We start from the raw sequence: 17,272 nt of genomic DNA on the forward strand, positions 1-17,272 counted from the left end.
TTAGCTAAGCACGCAGTTGGGTTGTCATAGGTAACGGAAGCGGACGCTTTGTTGTTGAGGCCTGCGGATGGCCTTTCAAGATAGTCTTTGGGCATTCAGGAAAGGACTTTCGGGGTGGCAATGGTGTTGTTGAGACCTCTTAACAACGATTGGTTGGGCTGCTGGGCTGTCACAGAGGGACAGAGCAATCGGAAGGCCTCTATTGGTTGCGCTGCTCTGATTCTAAAAGAGGGCTGGGGCAGAAAGAATGGTCTAGGGCAGAGAACCTGATGCCCTCCAGAGGTTGCTGGATTATACCCTGCCATTTCTGAATACTCTGACAACTGGCCATGCTGGTTGGAATAGAATCAACATTTGGAGTGCCCATTCCTAGCCTAGGGAATTTTGAAAGCCCTGGTATTCTTTGGGGAATCTGAATTCCTCCCCTTAACCTGAACCTTGCTAGGTAAACCAAATTAAACAGATGTCTTGTTGTGCCCACCTTTACCACAGACCCCACAAGTGTCCCAAATTATTTGGCACATCCTGAATTGGCAGAAGATGCCCCTTCTTCTCCTACCAATCCCGAATGTCCTGGTTTTGCACCCCTGTGCTGGTCAAGGGAGCAAAAGACGGGCGTTTTTTAGTTATTCCATGGGGCGAGTCCAGAAACAGGTCCAAAAAAACGGAAGAAAAATTTAACCTTGACCTCCTCTTCCGGAAGTTCATCTGCGGTGCTGGAAAAGGAGGCGGAGGGCAGGGACTAGCCCAGGAAATCACTATCTGCCACCCACCTACTGAATTGGAAGCGCTCTAGGAAGGCAGTGTGGTGCAGCAGTTAGAGTATTGGACTACGACCTGGGAGATCGGGGTTCAAATCCGCGCTCGGCCATGAAGCTCACTGGGTGACCTTGGAGTCAGTCACAGCCTCTGAACCTACCTCACACTGTAGTAATTACCTGAGGGGTGGGGATGGGCCATTCGCTCCTTGGAGGAAAAGGTGGGATAATAAATACATTAAGTCCTTCTGCTTACCTGCTTAAGAAAGCTGGAGAGGCCAGCCAGAGATCTCTATGTGGTCATAATTGGACCCACGCCAGTTGTAAAACGCATCTGGTGCCTGGCTAATTTCTAACACTGGACAGAACGTTGGGTCAGCTGTCTGGAGACCCTTAGCCAATCATGGCTGGGATGGGAAACCTCCAATCAGGAGGGAGAGAGTTAGGAAAAGTTTAATTTCAGCTGCAAGATAGGGCCTGGATTGGGAAGTTGGTAGGATAGACATGGCGAATTCCTCAGGCAGAGGGAAAGGTGGCTTGGCATTTTTGTTTTTTTACAGGCAGGGTAGAGCAGAAACCATTCTAGAGAGCACTAGATTTCATAGGAATGGATTCGTTGAAGAGACTTGTAAGTAAATTTCTCTTTTAAGCCTGTAACAGTGTTTACGACTGATCCCAAGTGCTTTTATTAGTGAAACCATTGAAAGTGTCTGTTAAAATAAAGTACGGTATTGTTTCCAGTGTGCCTCAGCTTTAATTTATACACAGAACTGGGAATAAATTCCCTTGGGAACTCCTCGTTGCAGATTCTTAGTGTTTTCTGTCGCTCATAGAAAATCCCTGCATTCACACTTGATTGATACAGGAAGTGGCCATGGATAGATTTTCCTGTTCTCAGTCCTGTTGCCTCGGGAATTTCACCTTCTGACTCTTAAATTCTGTGATTCCAGGTGAGAATGTTTCCAGTTGTCATTCACAAATGGCAGAATTGCAGCCCATTAAATAAGTAGATAATAATACATGGGTTCTAATTTTTCCGAGCTTGTTCTAATAGGCAAGGAGGTTATACGTTGCATGCTGGATCCGAAGTAAGAGGCAATAGTGTAGTTGAGTCCAGAATTAACATTCTCACGTCTTTTCCTCCTCCCTTCCTGGCAAAAGTTGCAGGGTGGACTTTGATTTAATATTTTATTTAATATTTGTATTCCAAGGATGAACGTTGTGCTCAAAGCTGCTCACAATAATCACAATAGCGGTAAAAGAACAATAATTGCAATCACGATAATATAAAACACAGTAGCATATAAAGCAAAGAACAACCAATTCATCAAAACAATTGATGCAATTTAATATAGCCATAGTAGTTCAGATTTCATCGTGCATCATAAAATCATAGACTTGTGGAGCTGGAAGGGGTCAGAAGGGTCATCTGGTCCAGCCCCCTGCAACCCAGGAATATTTTGCCCAACATATGTCTCGAACCCACAACCCTACGATTAACAGTCTGATGCAGGGGTCCCCAGACTTACCGGCGTTTGGGCCGGCTCCCACCGCGCTGATCGCGCGGCGGGCCGGAGGACGGGGGAGTGCGCGCCTGTGCGGGCCGGCGGGCGGGGGAGTGCGCGCCTGTGCGGGCCGGCGGGCGGGGGAGTGTGCTTACTGGCGCGGCGGCGCGCTTCCAGGGTGGAAAAAGCGCCGAAAATCCGTTGTGCGCATGCGTATGGGCCTCCCCCGACCCGGAAGTACACCAGAAATGACCTCTTCCGGGTCGGGAGAGGCCCATACGCATGTGCACAAAGGATTTTTGGCGCTTTTTTCCCGACCCGGAAGAGCGCTGCCGCGCTGCGCGCCGTAAGAGCGGGCGGCGGGGGGCGGCGGGGGTCGTCGCAGGCCGGATTGGCAGGCCAATTGGGCCGCATCTGGCCCCCGGGCCGTAGTTTGGGGACCCCTGGTCTAATGCCATACCAACTGAGCTACCAAGGCAGATAAGAAAACACATAGGGCTCGTTGATGTCTTTGGTTGGAGACAAACTGGAAATGCAAGACATGGGTGTTAATAGTCTGTAAAATGGGTGCAATGGCATAAGCTGGTTTGAGAGGAGGCTGGCCAGGAGTGGAATTAAGGCCATCCAATTGTATCAACATGTGTCCTTGGGGAGGAGTCATAATTCTGCGCCAGAGTTTGTGCAATCCATGCAGAAAGTCCTAGCTTTTATTCCTGGCACCTCCAGTTGAAGAGATAAGATGGCAAGTTGATGAGGAAATCTCTCCAGATTGTTAAATTTCGTGGTCCTTGCAGACCAAGTTTGTCAGGTGGGTGGGGCTGCCCTCCTGTCAATCACCTGGTGTCACAATGGTATCTGTAGGGATATTGCAGAGCGCTCTCATCACCACCTAGCTCAGTGATGGCCAAACTTCGTCCTCCAGCTGTTTTGGGACTACAACTCCCATCATCCCTAGCTAACAGGACCAGTGGTCAGGGATGATGGGGACTGTAGTCCCAAAACAGCTGGACCTGTTTGGCTATGCATTTTTTAAAAAAATGGCCAACACAACTGGGTTTGCTGTGGTAATAGCTCAGCACAAATATTTTAATGTGCTAGAATCCCCATTGCTTACAAAGAAGGGGCGGTGCACAGGCTTGCATTACTTTTAGTGAGGAGGAGGAGTTGGGCTACATGTTTTTCCTATTAAAAAAAAAAATCCAGGCCAAAACTTTACTACGAAGTTTCCACAGTAGGTGGGAGGGAAGCAGGAAATCGAGTTAAGTTCTACAGAAATAAATATTTCTCTGGGTAGCTTTGCAATGGCCCTGGCAGTTGATTAGGTTGTGTGTGAGTCACTCTTCATTTATCCTGTAATTAGGACAGCTGTGTGTGTGTGTGTGTCGTAGAGTTAGCATAGTGTAATGATTTAACTGCGGCTTTCCATGGTATTTTAATTTTGTTTGGTTTTTGTCCTATTGTATGATGTGTTATTTAACGTATGTCTCATTTTTGTAAGCCCGTCTGGGTACGTACGATTGGCAGAGTGGTTCTTGTTGTTGTTTTTATTGCTGTCGCTGTTGTGTAGCCAAGAAACTGAAGTACAAATTAGGAGAACCCGAATTCGAATCTTGCCCCTACATTAATTCACGTAAAAGCTTAGCAGGGCTATTCGTATGCTCTTGGGGGCACCTGGGTTGAATTTTTATTCATTTACAGTACTTGCTTGAAAACTGCATCTATATTCCTCCTTTCTTCCAAGGAGCTCATGCTGGTGTTATGACTCCTCCTGTCCCCATCTTATCCTCACAACAACCCTGTGAGATAGTTTAGCTTCTGTCTTTTCCCGTAACTTCTGCTTACTGGGATCACCATCCAAGACCTTTCTCCATAGGCCCTGGGTGACAGGAGGGTGAGAGAATGAAACTTTTAGGCGGTGGTACCCACTTAAACTCCAACTCCCATCAGCCCCAGCCAGCAATGGCCAATGGTCAGGGATGAGGGGAGTTGTAGGCCTGCAGCGTCTTAAGAGAGCTACAGGTTTCTCAGACCATCTAAAGTAGCATGCATTTATTTTTTAAACGGAGTTGATGCAAGCGTCATTGTGTTGCTGTGCTTCCTTGAGTTTTCACTCTCTTGCTCCACTGCAATATTTCTCGAGTTGCCAGACTCAATAGAGGACAGGACTTCTGTGCCTTTAATTGCCCCGCTCTCTTTTGAGTCTGGAAACCTTAGAGAGAAACCAGCAGACCCTTTGCTTGGAAATTAAACAAAGGGTCTGCTGGTTTCTCTTTAAGGTTTCCAGACTCAAAAGAGAGCAGGGCAATTAAAGGCACAGAAGTCCTGTCCTCTGTTGAGTCTGGCAACCCTAAATATTTCTGTTTGTTTCCTATCTTCGTATTTTATTGGATTTTTATTCTAAGTGATGGGACGCAGGACACACACACACTGAGTGATGGTGGGCGTGGTACAGCTCTCTGCACACTCCTGAACCATGAAAATGTCTTGCTCCTTTGGCCTGATCCATGCCAGGCTGTAGAATTCACCTTCGTTTCATGGAAAACAGGCCTGCCTCATTTTTCCAGCTGCAAACAAGCAAGTTCCAGCATGCAGCTGTTGCAAACTGCATGTTTGACCTGCCTCATCTGAAGGCAAAACCCGGACTTCCTCTCTGGTTGCCGACGGCTCACTCATTCTTGCTTTTGCCAACACGCTCACTGTGGCGGATGAGACCTGGGGGTTGCCGGTCTGCCAAGTGCTTCCTTATTCAGATGTGGACTTTTTGGGCTTCCCACCCACCCACATGGGGTGCTCAGCTATGGAGTGGCCAAATCCTTTCTCAGGCTCTGATTAGCCCTTGTCCTGATCATCTGATCGGCTAGAAGTCCTGTAGCGTGCACCTTTTGCATAATAATAATAATAATAATAATAATAATAATAATAGTCTTTTATTTTTATCCCGCCTTCCCCAGCCGAAGTCGGGCTCAGGGAGACTAACATCAGATATATAACATTGGTATAAAATCAAACAATAATTAAATTTACTCCTAAAAACAGGTCAGAATTAAATTAAAGTCTAATTAGATAGCTTTCCGAAGGGTTAGGGTTGTGAACAGTAAGTGCTCATCATTACCAGTTTGGGAAAGCCAGGCCGGTTCAGCACGCTGGTGTTTGGCATTTGGGTCTTACTCAAGGGGCCACTGTTCAGTGGTAGAGCACCTCTCCTGATACAGATGGGAATGTTCCTTGAAGAGCTGCTGCCAGACAGTGTAGACCAGGCATAGGCAACCTTGGCTCTCCAGATGTTTTGGAACTACAACTCCCATGATCCTTGACCACTGGCCCTGTTAGCTAGGAATCATGGGAGTTGTAGTTCCAAAACATCTGGAGAGCCAAGGTTGCCTAGGCCTGGTGTAGACCAAACTCTGTTCTCCAGCTGTTTTGGACTACAGCTCCCATCATCCCTAGCTAACAGGACCAGTGTTCAGGGATGATGGGGATTGTAGTTCGAAAACAGCTGGAGAGCCAAGTTTGGGAAACCCTGATCTAAGAACTCACTGAGTGACAGGGTAGCCAACTGATCAGCAAAAATGTAACCTGACCTGCTTCTGTGTTTTTAACAGAGACAATTTAACAGTGCAGAAATCAGCAGGCAAAACTTTTCACTGCTGATCAAACTTGAAAACTTTGGTCCCCCATCCTGCACTCAGCTCTCACCTGTGGCTCCTAGAAGCTGTCAGCATGTGACAGTGGCCACACCCCCAGAAAACTGCTTTGATTGGCTGGCTAAACCAGGTGAAGTCAGCAGGTGGGTCCCAAGCCCTCAGTGAGTTAGGGAGTCCTGAGGGATTTCACCTGCATGCAAGGACAGGCTCCGAGGGATTGAGCGGAGGAGACCAAGACTAGCTTTCTTTCTCTCCCCCCCCCCCATTTTGAGCATTTTTGGGGAAACCAAAGCTTTTGGAGCTTTCAAGCTTTTGGGTTTCCCCTGACATTTTGCCAATTCGGCAAAATTCCCCCCCGATGCCATTTTCACACCCAGAAACCGGGACATGTCAGGAATTTTCTCAAGTATGGCAAGCCTAGGAAACCCTGATGTCAGTGTTCGAAATTAGCCAGGTGCGCTTTGTACCTGACTATTGGCCACTTTGCAACCAAGTGAAGATGCCCGGGTGCCAGGATGGCCCAGCCTGGCATCTCCACCATCTGGAGATGCATGCCTGGGGATCATTGAATCTCGACTGTTTTCACACACTAATGCCACACCCTGTAGAATTCTATCTGTTCTATTCTATCTGCCCAATCTGAATGAATTTCAGGAACCAAAATGTTTTTTTCCTGTGCAGCCTGAGCAGGAGCAGTGAAAAGCTTTACAGTTAATTGTTGCAGCTTGTCTTCATTTACCCCACCCTACTGTCCTGCTCACAGTTGTGAATAATATTCTTAGGTTATGAATGGTGTGTGTCATAATTAAGAAAAGAGGTAGGAATAGGCCAATATAAGTGTGGACTGTCCCTGGATCAAGTGAGTTTTCTTCTTTAGGTTCTCAAAGTTAGTTGCCATAGGTCCTCCTTTTCCAGGACAGGTTCACTTTTCCAGGGGTAAAATTTCTGTCCAGGTGGATTTTTTGAATTTGACAAAAAGTCTGGCGGTAAGGGAGCAGGCTGCTTTTTATGTTTCATACGCAATACTAGACAACCAAGTGCAAAACATATACCAGTATACCTGAAGGAGCGTCTCCACCCCCATCGTTCTGCCCGGATACTGAGGTCCAGTGCCGAGGGCCTTCTGGCGGTTCCCTCGCTGCGAGAATTGAAGCTACAGGGAACCAGACAGAGGGCCTTTTCAGTAGTAGCACCCGCCCTGTGGAATGCCCTCACACCAGATGTCAAAGAGAAAAACTATCACCAGACTTTTAGAAGACATCTGAAGGCAGCCCCGTTTAGGGAAGCTTTTAATGTTTAATAGATTACAGTGGTACCTCGGGTTACAAACGCTTCAGGTTACAAACTCTGCTAACCCAGAAATAGTACCTCAGTACTTAAGAGCGATGGAGGTGGAGACGCTCCTTCAGGTATACTGGACCGAGGCCGTTTAGGCCTTTAAAGGTCAGAACCAACACTTTGAATTGTGCTCGGAAACGTACTGGGAGCCAATGTAGGTCTTTCAAGACCGGTGTTAAGTGGTCTCGGCGGCTGCTCCCAGTCACCAGTCTAGCTGCCGCATTCTGGATTAATTGTAGTTTCTGGGTCACCTTCAAAGGTAGCCCCACATAGAGCGCATTACAGTAGTCCAAGCGAGAGATAACTACTAGAGCATGCACCACTCTGGCGAGACAGTCCGCGGGCAGGTAGGGTCTCAGCCTGCGTACCAGATGGAGCTGATAAACAGCTGCCCTGGATACAGAATTGCGTGATGAAGGAAAGGGGTAAAAATCCAGGGTGTGTGTGTGTCCCAACCACTGATGCCAAAGTTGGCTTTTTGAAGCATCCCCAGCCCTCTATGTATGTATAACACATTGGCTCACTCTATCTCTCCCCCTCCCCCTTCCATTCCTAAGCTCCCTACCCTTCTAGCGCTGGGCCAGCTGCTGTGGAGGATGAGTAGATAATTCATGTCAGCAGCTGGTATCCTTTTTTTAAAAAAAACAAATCCTGGGGAACCGGAGACGACTGCCTGAGCAATCCCACTCGATGGCAACCTTGTCAGCCGGCAGCCCTGCAGGGACAGCTTATGTGTTCGCATAGCAGTGAGCGCCGTTGTCTGTAGACAGCTTGTTGCTTTCTCTGGGTACCTGCTGCACCGCTCTCTTGCCTCGAAGGGATCTCTGGGCGCGGATGCAATTGGCCAGGCAGGTTTCCGAAATCGCATCACAGGTTGCTTCCCTTCTGCCTCCCGCCTGGCAGCAAACGCTGTCTGTCCCCCTCCTTTCTTAAAGCACAACCCAGGCTACTGCAATGATTATTATAAGGCTGGCATTGCCTTTGTAATAAAACGCACGTGCCCGCTGTAGTGCTATTGCATAAGATGCTCTCTTAAGGACCAAGTCAGATGACTGGTCCACGCTAGCTCAGTATCTTCTACACTAGTGAGGAATCTGTGCCCCCCCCCAAGATGCTCATGAACTACAGTTCCCATCACTCCCTACCAGTGTCATGGATGGTGAGAGTTGGAGGCCAGCAAAATTAGGAGGGCTGCAGGCTCCTTACCACCGGGGATGTAATAAGGCACCATTCTCTGTTCTGCCTTACATCTGTTGCAGAAATATTCTATACTAGGCATCCCCAAACTGCGGACCTCCAGATGTTTTTGCCTACGACTCCCATGATCCCTAGCTAACAGGACCAGTGGTCAAGGATGATGGGAACTGTAGTCCAAAACATCTGGAGGGCCGAAGTTTGGGGATGCCTGTTCTTTACCATTCCCCCCACATGTATCTTTGCCTTAAAAATCACATTATTTTCTGCATTGTTTTTGACATTTCCCTTCCAGGGAAGGGATTTAAGCTAATTGCATTTAAGCTAATTAATCACATAATTAAATACACAAGTTTTCAGCCACAGCAGTGAGATGAATAATGTGGGTTTTAGTGGAAACCGAATTGTAGTGGAATAGAAGCAGCGCAGATTGCAATGAGCACAGGTTGGGGAGAAATCATTGGTTCCTTAATAGAAGGAACCACTTCTTTATTAAAGGTGTAATAGAGCCTCAGAGATCTGAGTACAGGCCAGGGATGGGGTAGAAATTTGTTCCGTTTGCTTTTGAATGTGTACCTACCCAATTTCTCACTTGCCACACTGAAACGCAGCCACCCTTTTCTGAATTTTGTGATGCACTCCTCCAACCCCTATCCCCCCAAATGCATATTGTATATAAAAAGCATGTATCAGAGAAGGATATGCTCACAAGTGCTTGTTGCATTAATGCAAAATGCTGTAAGAAGATGTATTTAACTTGGAAGAAATTACTTGCAAATTACTTGAGTGTCATTAGGTGGCTTTTTATGCAGACTCTTTAATCGTCAAGCAATGTGACAACGGGGAGAACTGAACTGAAGTTTAGGAGGGGGAAATGAGAAACCAAAATGGGCAGAATTGTCTTTCCCCAGTACAGGCCCAGCTTTAGTGAGCAGCATCCTTGAGCAGCTGTTGGGGACTGATTTGGAAGAACAGTTGATAAATGGGGCCAGCCCTACCCTTAGGTGAGATGTGGGCGACCTTTGGCCCTTCAGATTTAGCTGAACTACAATTCCCAGCATCCCTAGCATTTGAAGGTTCCCTACACCTCCAGTGGGCAGTTGATGCCTACTGCTGTTCCATTGCCAGTGTTGAAGTAAGATTCAATTGCCAGTACAGTCAGCTTCCATACATGGAACGGGGACACCATCTGGTCCACCATACCCCTGTAGCTCAGTGGTGGAGCATCTGCTTTGCCTGCAGAAGGACCCAGGTTCAATCCCAGGCATCTCCAATTAGGACTGGAGAATGTCCCCATTCTGAAAACCTTAGAAAGCTGCTGCCGGTCAGTGTAGACAGTACTGAGCTAGATGGACCAATGTTCTGACTCTGTGTAAGGCAGCTCCACCACCCCCACCCCCAATCTCAGGCAATCAAATGCTTTGGGCCACTTCCTGCTTGGTAACGTGCAAACAGAAAATAAACAAAACAAAACAAAACTGGTGACTGTCTTGGCCTTTCGTGAAACCTCATGATACTTGGCTACATGGTGTAAAAAACACAGAAGGCTTTTGGAAAGCAGGGAAGAACGAGTCTTAATGGGGTTGTTGGTGGCAACAGGAGAAAGCAAACAGGGATGTATGAGATGAGCAAAAGGGCATTCTTTTAAGATTTTTATTTTCATTCCGCTCCTGGGCTCTTGGGTGGTTAAGAATGTGTGAAGCTGACCACTACTCCCCCCCCACCCCCCCAAAAATTGCCTTGCAGATATTAAACCCTGCATTTCTGAATGTTCTATATACCATTGTCATTCTGACATGCAGGATTGTGGTGTGTGCGTGTTTACCAATTCCTCACCATTTCCCCAAACTAGCTGTTTTTTCAGACAAATTCAAACACAACGAGTTTTGCTGGATCCAGGCCCGTGGCTACCTCTAGTCCATCATCCAATTCTCACAGTGGCCAAGCAGATGAGCCTATGGGAAGCCCACAAGCAGCAATTGAGCCTAACAGCACTCTCCGCTCCTTCGACTCTTGCATACTGGGCATTCAGATGCATACTGGGCATACTGCCTCCGAGGGAGAAACTAGCTGTCGTGGCTGGAAGCCATTGATAGTTTTGTTCTCCGTGAATATTTTCTGTCTGTATTTTCACTGTTTGAAATATGGCGCCCCTAGCTTACTCCTTAGCCTTTTCATCTCCTGAAGGTATCCTGCAAGGCAGCACAGGTTTTAGGATCCTGCAAGGATCTGTTGTGGAGGGTTTGGGAGCACCTCCAAAGAAATATGGAAGGTGATTTAGGAGACACTTCCATTCAAATTCTTGCAGTGTTCTTTACCTCCCCTAAGCTAGCTGTAACTCGTCTCTGACAGCTGCCGTTTCCCCCCAGCTGAGCAGACTATACCGTGTTTCTCATATTTTAAGGCATCCCTAAAAAATAAGGCATGGCAGGATTTTCAAGACCTGGCGAAATATAAGGCATACCCCGAAAATAAGACATGCTGGTACGGTATGGCAGGGCACGCCGTGCCAAGTCCCGACCCAGCGGGACCCGGCAAGGGCAGCAGCGCGCGCTTTGCCGAGCCCCGACTGAGCGGGAGCCGGCAAAGGCAGCAGCGGCGCTTTGCCGAGCTCCAAGCCGGCGGCGGGCTGCTGCTTTTGCTGGTTCCCGCTCAGTCGGGGCTCGGCAAAGCGCGCACTTTGCCGAGCCCCGACTGAGCGGGAACCAGCAAAGGCAGCAGCCCGCCGCCGGCTTGGAGCTCGAGCCGGCAAAGGCAGCAGCGGCGCTTTGCCGAGCTCCAAGCCGGCGGTGGGCTGCTGCCTTTGCTGGTTTCCGCTCCGTTGGGGGGGGGAGCAGGAAGTCGCTCCTCCTCCTCCTCCTTCCCGCTGCGCCTCCCCTTTCTGGGTTTCTCGGCGGAACCTCCTTCTCCTCTTCCGACGCTGGCTCACAGGGTTGTTGCGAGGATAAGATGGGGTCAGGGAGATCCATGGACGCCAGCTTGAGCTCTATGGAAGAAAGGTGAGCTATAATCTTGGAGGGATGGCTCAGAGGAATCTGGTGGAATCCTCTTTCATCACACTGGTCTCCTAGCAGCTGTCTGTTTACCTAGTTTGGAGACCAGGTGTTCTGTTATCTTGAAAGTGCATTGGGTATCAGGTCGGGGCTCGATAAGGAGCTTAGCCCAGTGTTTTGTCCTGTGGGATCAGAGAAGGTAGGTCTTTGGGTCAGCTGTACAATCCGTTACATGTTCCTTACAGTTGGGTGTATTGCAAAAGTGCCCAGTCCAACCACCGCCACCCCTTGGGTCTGCTACACAGCCAGCAGCATTTTATAACAAATGTTATTCTGAACGCTGGGAATGGGCTGATCTGTCAATTTTGGTTTCTCTCCGATACTCAAATTTTCCCCACTCTTAAATTCAGTTCTCCACATTTCCACATGATTTGTGGTGGGGTTTTTTTTTTTTAAAAAAAGACCTCCTGAAAACTAATCAGCATTTTAGTGTGAATTTCACCTAATGCACACATTTACCTGCAGTTTTGCCTAATTTTAATTTTTGAAAAGCAGTTCCCCACGATACAATATTTTTTGGGGGCTCATTGTTTTCACTTTACTCAGTACATGCATTTTTGCACACATTACTTGGCTGGAGAACTGTATTGCCATGTTCAGAGAAGTACGAATTTGGAAGATGCCTGTGTTTTGGTTTGCATAGTGTTTTGGAAAGCATGAATGAGGTATGTTTGCCTTTAAATGCAAACTGAATTTAATCTAGTAGCACCTTGGAGACCAACTAAGTTTGTCATAGGTATGAGCTTTCGTGTGCATGCACACTTCTTCAGATTCTGAAGAAGTGTGCATGCACACGAAAGCTCATACCTATGACAAACTTAGTTGGTCTCTAAGGTGTTACTTGGTAGGGCAAAATCCTGGGTGCGAGAATGCTCAGCCACCCAGCTCATCAGGCAAGGGCCTGTGGTCGTTGCGGAGTATAAAAGGAAGGAGTCCAGCCACGATCCGGAGCAAACAGCAAGGTTTATTACTGCGCAGCAGGTTCAATGCCAGACTGAACACCGTGAACAGGGCTGCAAGAACTTTTAAAAGTTCCCACCACCCTCCCATAATGCACATCGAAAGCATCATACATACATCACTTGTGACAGGGTAAAACGTCAGAAAAGGGGAAGGTGCAAGGGGCATTAGCATACAGGTAAACAGGAGGTAAACAGGATTAACATAAGGTAACAATGCATGATGTCCCAGGGCATTGATAAGCAAGTACCAGTAAGTATCTGGGAGGGGATCCTTGAGTACCTGGCGGGGGAAAAACAATGGGTCCAGGTGTGTGTATTGCCTCTGGCTTCAGAGGGTTGGGAATGGCAGGAGATGGTACCTGAATGCATTATGGATATGCAGAGGAGCACCACCCTGGCTACATGACCTCTTGCTTAAAGGATTATGGCTGTTCCCTGCATCCCTGAGAGCCCTTGGCCAGTCGCAAAAGGGGGTTTCATTTAGAAATACAGTACAGATACACGAATTGATGCTTTTGAATTATGGTGCTGGAGGAGAAGAGTCACGAAGAGTCGGACACGACTAAACGACTAAACAACAACAATTCATTCATAAATAAATATGGTTACATAGAGTCTCAGGCAACAGAGAAAGGGTAGGAAAGGGAGCCTTTGTTACACAGGGCTTGATCTTGAGGGGTTCGTGTTGGTGCGATACTAGAGTGGTGTTGTAGGATCAGACGGGGTCCCCTTGAGGGCATTGGTGCCAATCTTGATTCCCATATGAAGCCTCGTTTGGGTGCCCCCCCCAATAATTTTCCCTAACACTACTGGAAGGATTTTTTAAATTTATTTTTTGTTTCGACTACGTCGGACCAACACGGCTACCTGCAACTGAATTTAATCTCTTCACCCCCCCCCGGCATTCCTAGTGTCCATTGGGACTGGTGGGTCAGAAGGCCCAAACAGTAGGCGGAGACAGAGCCAATGGCGAATTTTCTCTCCCCACCTCCTCCCTTGCTAAGTTTTATATGGGCAAGATGGAAACTTAGGAGGAGAAAGCTGACAGGCAGTGCTACCACCTGGAGTGGTTGCAAGTATAGAGGCAGGCAGGGGTTGTGGGTTGTGGGCAGAATGAGTGCCCCATTTACTGCAATGGACCTGCCTCCACGACCTGGAATATATCCCTTCTGTTGTCTTCAGAGCTTTAATTAAAGCATGTATCAGCGCTGCCCCTTTAATTAATGGTTCTTTTGCAGACAGCTGGTATGATTCCGTCCCTTTTTAATCCCCTCTGCCTCATTTGCATATGGCTTAGTCAATGATCTAGCCTCCTCCATCTGAGAAATGCAGAGGGATTCCCACTCCCCCTTATGGGCATATGCAATGCACTCTAGGTAAGATGATCTCTTTTTTATTGACTTTATTTTATCAGCGGAGGGAGCAGGATGTAGGCGTTTGTGTTACACAGAACTCATTACCAGGTGGAGTTCTCTAGAAGGTCAAAAGCCTGAACGCTCCCTTTCGCAACCCACAATGGCTTATTTAGAAGATCACCTTTAAATATTTGCATGTCCTCTTCTGGGGCGATGGCTGTCTCATCGCAGGTCGTGAAAAAGATAGCTCCTGCTATGATATGCCGTGATTTTTGCCATAGGAAGTTCGGTAGAATCCTATTCCCAACCATATTCTTAAAATCTGTAATTCTGGAAAACTCCTATTCTGCATTTTAATTATTTATTACACTTCTATACCACCAGCTTCATATCAGAGTGGGGATTTGAACCCTGCTCTCCCAGGTCCTACTGGTAGTCGGTAGGGCACGCCATTTGCATTTTCTTCTTGGTTTGCATGCGTTTTGGATTACAAACACGTCAAACTCGGAAGTGGGTGTCCCGATTTGCAACCTTTTTTTGGAGTACAACCTGTCAAGGGACGTCCCCAGAGTCTGCGGGAGGAGGAGGAAAGGAGATCGAGTTACAGGGAGCCCTGGCCCCCCCTTTCCAGCAGCACCCTGTCCAGTCGGGAAGGCAGCCAAACATCCAGTAGGGGGGAGAGGGAGGTGGTCAGCACGGAGAGGAGAGGGCTCGAAGATGCTGGGTTGGAGCCCTCGCACCACCTTTGACCGGAGGGCTCAGAGAGGGAGGTTGGAGTTTAGCGTCGTTACTCGTGAGCAACCACCTCACGATCCTGACACAACCCATTTTGGGGGGATTACGAACAAATTTATTTTTGGAGGCCCCATTGGCGAAAGCGTGCCTTGGGTTACAACCTGTTTTGGTTTACAAACGGACCCCCGGAGTGGATTATGGTTGTAAACCAAATAGGTACTGTACCTATTTGGGCATCGAGGGCGCCATCTAGGCTGCAGTTCCAGTTTGCCTGGACACTGTCAGCTGACTCTTGAGGGCCCAATCCCAGGCCACCAGCCCCTATAAAGCCCTGGCCTCGGGGGATGTTCTTCACCAGGGGTCAGCAAACTTTATCAGCAGGGAACTGGTCCACTGTCCCTCAGACCTTGTGGGGGGGGGCGGACTATATTTTTGGGGAAAAAATGTCTATGCCCCACAAATAACCCAGAGATGCATTTTAAATACAGTGGACCCTCCAGATACAAACTTAATTTGTTCCGGGGGACCTTATGTACCCCGAAAAGTCCGCAACATGAGGCGCCGCTTCTGCGCATGTGTGTGGCGCAATAGAGTGCTTCTGCGCATGCGGCGAAACCCGGAAGTATACACTTCGGGTTTGCCACGTTTGCAACCCGAAAGTTATGTTACCTGAAGGTAACGTAACCCAAGGGTCCACTGTAAAAGGACACATTCTATTCATGTAAAAACACACTGATTCCCAGACCATCCGGAGGCCGGATTTAGAAGGCAATTGGGCTGGATCCGGCCCCCTGGCCTTAGTTTGACTACCCATGCTCTTCACTCTGGGAGCTTTGTGTTGTGGGCAAGGCCTGCAAAATCTTCTGGGCTCTGCTTTTGTTGTGCAGCTTTGTGACTCTGAGAAGATAGATTTTTGTGCTCCATGAAGTGGCTCCTTTACACCACAAGGACTGAGGCCTAGTCCCAGTTACCACAAGCAGGCTGAGGATGGGGACACAGCGATAGTTTCCAACCCTGGGGAACCGGTTTTCCTGGCACATATCGAACGCTGGCAGTCTGCAAACATTAATATTTGAGGAGGTGGTGAATAACTGAGGGGCGATGAGAAAGCAACACCGTTTGTGACGTCTTCGTGTGCAGAAATAGCTTTAATGTGCAGAAATAGGAAGCACTTTTGTGTTTTTCTGGTCGGCGTTTAACGATCCCTCGCCCCAACACCTGGCAGTGGGTTTGCTCATTTTATGGGTGCATTTGTTGCTTAATGTTGAGCACATTTTTTTGCCCCATTGTATGTCAGAGCTATCTTGAGAAAAGACCCAGAAATCTAAAGCTCCTCACGTGAAGCATTGCCTTGCTTCATTGCTCGAAAGGAAGCTGCACAATCCATATTCTGGAACTGTTCCATGTTTAGATGTGTGTGCAATCGTATTGTTACTGCCGTTAACTTATTTGCACAGTGCTTCCAGCACACACCAGGACATGCCGAATGTCCCAGGTCCCCAATCCTTGGAACCTCCACTTTTTAAAAAGGATATTCTCTGTTTCAGTGCTGCCGTCTCTGAAGAATGGGCCTTCACGCTCCAGCTTGAGTGGAAAGCAGTCAACAAGCAGGAAGCGGGCATCGTTCCAAGTAGATTCCTAAGGGGTGCCAGCCAGCCAGTGCTAATTGAAGGTAATTGCCTCATCAATATTTATAATCCCTATTCTTTCCCCTCCCCCAAACGATGATCTGGTTATGCCAACAAATCAGCGTGGGCCTGGGGGGCCCTAGTGTCGTCGTCACTCGCTAATGCTTTCTTTAAAATGCCAAGGACTTGGAAATTAATGAAAAACCCACAGTCCCCCAATCTGCAGGCTTATGATTTACTTGTTGGGAGAGGAAATGTGGATCTCTGGCTACCTCTCCGTTGTGGTGTGATCTGCCACCACGATTCCAGGACCACATCTGCACCACACGTCTAAAGCAGGATCATACTGCTTTGGACAGTCTGGGCTTCCACCAAAGAATCATTGGAAGCTGTAATGGTAATGGCAATAGTAATAACAATAATACAGTGGAACCTCAGTTTACGAACACCTCGGGTTACGAATTTTCGGTTTACGAACAATTGTAACCTGGAAGTAAGTAACCCGAGGTTTCCAAGGCCTACGGAGGCGCTCCTTCACTCTGGGCCTCTGCAAAGGCATCGGAGTGTTTCTGTGGCTGCAGCCCAGTCGCGGACGCTCCGATGCCTTCGCGAAGGCCCGGAGAGAGAAAGAGAACGGGCTCGGAGGACGGGCCCGGAGGAGCCGGCTCGGACTGGGCTGCGTCGCTGCGCCCGCCCCTCACTCTGCCGCCGTTGCCACCACCGCTGATTGCTCCCGCTGCCACCCGAGCACCCCTCACCTCACTCACCGTAAGGAGAGGCAGCGGCGTCCCCCTTCCTAGCCAAGGTCGCCTGCCATCTCCACAACTGCCCCACAGGATGCCCAGCAGGTAGCTTCCCAGCCCCAAAGTTAGGTAAGGAAAATAAATGTTTATTTTTTTTCATCTACAATACTGTCTTTAATTATTTTATAGTACAGTACATTGATTATTGCCTTCATTTTATGTATCAATGGTCTTGGTAGACAGTAAAAATCATGTTAAATTGCTGCCTTAGGGGGTGTTTTTCATCGTCTGGAATGGATTAATCCACTTTCCATTACTTTCAATGGGAAAGTTCGCTTCAGTTTAAGTACGCTTCAG

General features: G+C 48.1%; 1 protein-coding gene and 1 long non-coding RNA gene across 8 annotated transcripts in view; one reads left to right on the top strand and one right to left on the bottom strand.

Annotated features, from left to right (window-relative positions):
• The window catches only part of LOC132593242 (uncharacterized), a 329,416-nt gene extending 323,850 nt beyond the window's left edge, over positions 1-5,566 (bottom strand). The window contains exon 1 of the long non-coding RNA XR_009558600.1: positions 5,518-5,566. This is a non-coding gene — a long non-coding RNA (uncharacterized LOC132593242). The remainder of the gene's footprint in view (positions 1-5,517) is intronic.
• CUEDC1 (CUE domain containing 1) overlaps positions 1-17,272 on the top strand; it is a 65,795-nt gene that overhangs the window by 7,673 nt on the left and 40,850 nt on the right. For all 7 annotated transcript variants that reach the window (XM_060283093.1, XM_060283092.1, XM_060283089.1 and 4 more), the window contains exon 2: positions 16,092-16,216. The gene's annotated coding sequence lies outside the window, so the exon portion shown is untranslated. The remainder of the gene's footprint in view (positions 1-16,091; positions 16,217-17,272) is intronic.

Source organism: Zootoca vivipara, chromosome 15 (genome assembly GCF_963506605.1).
Source record: "Zootoca vivipara chromosome 15, rZooViv1.1, whole genome shotgun sequence".
NCBI lineage: Eukaryota > Metazoa > Chordata > Lepidosauria > Squamata > Lacertidae > Zootoca > Zootoca vivipara.